The following is a 5,531-nucleotide window of genomic DNA, read 5'->3' on the forward strand; positions in this document are numbered from 1 at the left end:
TCTATATTCACTTGCACTATGTCACTACTGCACATGGACACTTTAAGGACAATCACTAAATCATTTTATCTGTACTGCCAATACAATGCATTTATGTACATACATATATTTTCACATACATTTTCATATATTTTATATAGTTTATATTTTTAATTTATCTACCTCCTTTTGCTTTTATTTTATCCTTAATTCCATTCCTTTTTATGCTTGAATACTGGACATGTCATACTCTGTATGTATGTGTATGTGACAAATAAAATTTGATTTGATTTGTAAGTTTTATGGCGAAAATAAAACACTGTGCCACTAGATGGAGCCAATGCGCCAAGTCAGAAAGGCAAAATCTGACCTTTAAAGTGTTGATGTCATATAACGGGCCTGCTGACAAAGGTGAGAGTGTATTTATTTCACCCACAGCATGATGGAGATAAACTGAGAGTATTTAGGGTAACACTGGGTTTGGTCTGTGGTTACATGGTGCTGCTGTGGCTTTAGGTCACGTCAAGAGCAGAAACTGCAATATTATTATTAACATAAGATGAATGGTCTTGCCTACAGGACAACAGCACAACAAAATACTTGTGTGCTGTAGATATAAATAACATAAAAACATTAAATTTAATACATAAAGAAATCCAGCATTATAAGGAGTCATGTGTAAGGAATAAAACCACTCAAAGATGTTCTGTTATAGAAAAATAATCAATTATGGGGAGGTAATGTTACTACTAAGAAGATGATTATTGCCCTTTAACACCAAAGGCTTTATTAATTAAGCCCCAGCAAATGAACAACGATAAGTTTTTACAAAACAGAAGAGAAGAGAAAGTGACTCGGACGCTGATGAAAGACAAAATGAAAAGCTTTTGATCTGGTGGATTATATGAAGCTCCGCCCATAAGTCTCTTCTCAGGAAGTTCAGTGCAGGTTGTGTCGAGCTGCTGCTGGATCTCGGCTCGACACGTGGACGAGGACGAAGACTTTTAGCAGATGTTTATCACTTAAACATGAACAGACGTGTTGGACATCAGCAGTGTATTTAATATTTATACAGACTCTTTAACCAAAATTTTGGCAGGTGACCAAATTGAGTGCCAAATAAATAAATAAATAAATAAATAAATAAATAAATAAATCATCAAAATCATTAAAATAACTAGTACGGCCACCTTATTTTTATTTATTTATTTGTCTATCTAAACAGTCAGTTGTATGTGACTCATGAGGGAAATGCAGAGAGATGAAAGAGTTTGAAAGCTGTTGCAAAGGCAAAGGATGGCGACTCTAAAGAGGAGGAATAATAAGATAGTCACAATTATCTATATTTTATAAAAAATTCTCCAAATACATAAAGACTGTTATTACCATTAAGACAGTTAATTAGTGGTTAATTACTGACTGAGTAATTGTCTTTGATTCCAATCCTTTTTTTAGTGTGTGTGTTTATTCAAATTGGCCCCATTTTTCTCTCTTGTTCCTCAGCAGATGCATATTCACACACACACACACACACACACACACACACACACACACACACACACACACACACACACACACACACACACACACACACACTCTCTCTCTCTCTCTCTCTCTCTCTCTCTCTCTCTCTCTCTCTCTCTCTCTCTCTCTCTCTCTCTCTCTCTCTCTCTCTCTCTCTCAAACACACACACACACACACACACTGCTCTGGAAAGTTAGAGCTGACAGGGGTGTGGAACATTTCAGTGTGGTTTTAGCTCGCTGTACCTTCCTGTTTACCCAACCAGGGAGATTTATACTGCAAAGCAAACCGACAAGTAAACACACTGATCATATTCACATAACCGATAGAAGTAAAAGCAGTAAAAGATAATGATAGATAGATAGATAGATAGATAGATAGATAGATAGATAGATAGATAGATAGATAGATAGATTTAAGAATTAATGTTGTAGGATAAAATTTAAGCTAACAACCAACAAAAGTGATTAAAAAACAACTGGAAAGATGAAATTCAAATTATTACAATCTTTAAAAATCTATTTATAAAACTAAAGAACGTGAAATATGTAGAGTAATAATTTAGACATCAGGAAAAAAAAAACTAAAACGTTTTTTTAACTAACACTCTTAATTTTACATTTAACTTTTTTAATTTAAAAAATAAAAATCCTTTTTTAAATTTATTTTTAAATTATCATTTTAAAATAATACAATAAAATAAAAAATCTCACATTTATATTTCTGCTCATTCTCCTGGAGTGCCAATATTTTTAGAATGAATTGATTACTGTGTTTATAGTCAATAAAAAAATCTGATCTGTTATAAAACATCAAATCAGAGACTCTAATGGTGATTTTGTCCCCTATAATAATAATAATAATAATAATAATAATAATAATAATAATAATAATAATAATAATAAAAAAATAAAATAATAGTAACATGTTCCCAAGCATTTCCCCTCATAGACTACATCAGTTTGCCAGAAGTTTGCGTTCATTCAATTCATTTAATTTGATTAATTTAAGAACAGCCGGTTAGATTTAGTAGAAATCATTTTCATGAGCATCATCAGGATGAAGTAAAGCTGAATAACTCACTGCGTAAATAACATCATATCTGACAGCATACAGAATACATGAACCTGAGGGAGCAGTTACAGTAGAATATCACACATCTATATGAAGTCTGGAGATGTTTCTAATTTAGCATGATGTGTGATCAAGAAAAAAACAACATGAGTGTGGTCTGAGACAAACAAGAATAGCCACACATCCTGTGGAAAGTTTGAGAGATGAGAAACTGATGGTGTTTGTGAGAAAAGCGACTCGGCGGTCAGAGCGGCCTGCAGAGATGAAACACTCAGAGCTGCAGTGTGTGAAGGGGCGAAGAGAGAAAAAGAGATACAAAACCACTAAACACACACACGCACACACACACACACACACACACACACACACACACACACACACACACACATACACACACACATACTCACACAGAGACGCATACACACCTTAACACACACACACACACACACACACATATACATATACTGTACATATATACATATGCAGACAGACTCATTGCAAGTTATTGCAAACACTTGATTGCAGTTCTTACCTCTAAGGGCGGCCCAACCAGTTATTAGGTTTAGGGGGCAAACACTTTTTCACACAGGGCCATGTAGGTTTGTATTTTGTTTTCCTTAATAATATAAACCTTCATTTAAATGCGGCATGTTGTGTTTACTTGTGTTATCTTTGACTAATATTTACATTTGTTTGATGATCTGAAATATTAAAGTGTGACACATGCAGAAAAAATAAAAATTCAGGAAGGGGCCAACACTTTTTTCTCAACACTGTATGAATACATGTATACCTATGCACACATACGTGCACACACACACACACACACGTATGTGTGAATATGTATATATGTATACGTGTGTGTGTGTGTGTGTGTGAGAGAGAGAGAGAGAGAGAGAGAGAGAGAGAGAGAGAGAGAGAGAGAGGAAGAGAGGAAGAGAGGAAGAGAGAGAGAGTTAATGTGATTGGTTAGTGTCACAGTGCTGAAGGTGGAGTCACATTAAGGCCTGAATTAAACCCCTCCCACATTCACACTGACATCCTGCACATGTACATGAACATAAATCAGAAATACAGAATGAAGCTCTGGATTAAGGACCTCGTCAGGTTCTTAACAGAAAACTTGAGAAAAATCTACCTTTGTCTGAAAGACTTCACACAGTCATTGTCACACATATAGTCAGATAGAATTTGGAATATTTCAGATTTCCTTTCTTGTTTTATGGTTTATAACATTATACATTACATTACATCTAACATAACAGTTTCACTTTTGGACCCCACTGCATGACGTTGGAAATTACAAATATTGCAAGAAAAGACACAAAAGAACAAGAGATAGAGCCACGACACACACAGTCTGTCACACAGAGACACGGGTGGGGTGTGTTAATACTTTACACTGCTACACACACACAGGATACGAAGTAGTCAAAACAATAAGCCATTCTTATTACCTTTAACAAAAGGAATCTGTTTTTTATATTAGAAAATGTTAAATCCAATACTTAATCTACAGATCAGGGCATAAGGAAATAAACCCTGTTTCTAGAACATATCTAGACCTAATCTGGAAATGTTTTTCTTGATATTGTGAACGTCTGGATCTCTGTGACCATGTGACCCATTTTATTGGTTGCAGTGTCTTTAATCTGAATAATAACAGTAACATTATTATCTCTACAACAATTTATTAACAAAGCATCCCTATTAAAACAAACAAACAAACAAACAAACAAATAAATAAATAAAAAATAATAATAATTATTTTTATTATTATAATGGCAGTTTATTAGGTTACAGATATGCCTGAAGCCTATTCTGTTCTTCACATATCCCAGGTTTAAAGGGATATGGGGACAAAGCACGGGGTCAGACGTGATACAGCGCCCTCTGGAGCAGAAAGGTTGCTTGCTCAAAGGCCCAACAGTGGCAGCTTGAACCCTGACCTTCCAGTCAACAACCCACCAAGAGCCTTAACCAGATAGACAGATAGATAGATTTATATTGGAATAGTCCTTACAAGCTCTCCCACTGTATAGATTACACTGAACTTCTACATGTTTTAATCCTGTAGTTAGCATGGAAAGACAGTTCGTAACCCCTGGATTTCATCAGAAGTCAGCATGAACTCCATGACCTCCAGACCTAGAACATAGACATGCTTGTGAAACCTAAAGGCTTGAACCATTCCATAATACTTGTACTGTAATTCCCTTCTGTTGTGCAGAAACCAGCTTCCTTCAGCTTGGAGACTACTTCAACATATAGCTAACAAATGCACAGAACGTCAGTAGTTACTTATGTTCAGATTTATTACTAAAGCTGTTATAATCAAGATATAGGCATATTTACTCAACATTCACACAGATTTTCCTTCATCTCTTATGTACACATCCACCCATGAACACACGCTTTGTCTTTATTGTCACCTCGATATCTCTGAGCTCAGAGTGTAGCTACATGTCTAGTAGCCGTTATAGACAAGAGGGAAAATTCACAATTCTGATTGGTTAATCCTGTTTCTCATTGTAGCAGCTGGTAGGCCATAAAATACGATGAAATAAATTACAGCATGCGTCTGTTCGATGGCTGTATCTCAGAGGATTAAAGATGCTAATGCTAACTTTGTAGATCTTTGTGGAAAAAACAATGAGCAAAACAATATTATCTGTATTATGTGTATGTAAGCAGACGCACCGGATGTGTTTATAAATAGAATTTAATATTTCATGGGGGTAAAAAGCCCAAATCCGACCTCACGAATGATTAAAGACCTCACAGAGTCAGTTCTACAAATTAGCAAGATGCTAATGTTAACAGACATCACTGACTTCTGCTGGCCAATGTGTGAGTTACAAACACACATGTAGGTGGAATGGAAATTTAAAGTGAACATGTGACTTGTTCCAGCCAATCTGATAAAAGTCTCCAGTATAAAATTCAGTGGTTT

Source organism: Tachysurus vachellii, chromosome 13 (assembly GCF_030014155.1).
Source record: "Tachysurus vachellii isolate PV-2020 chromosome 13, HZAU_Pvac_v1, whole genome shotgun sequence".
NCBI lineage: Eukaryota > Metazoa > Chordata > Actinopteri > Siluriformes > Bagridae > Tachysurus > Tachysurus vachellii.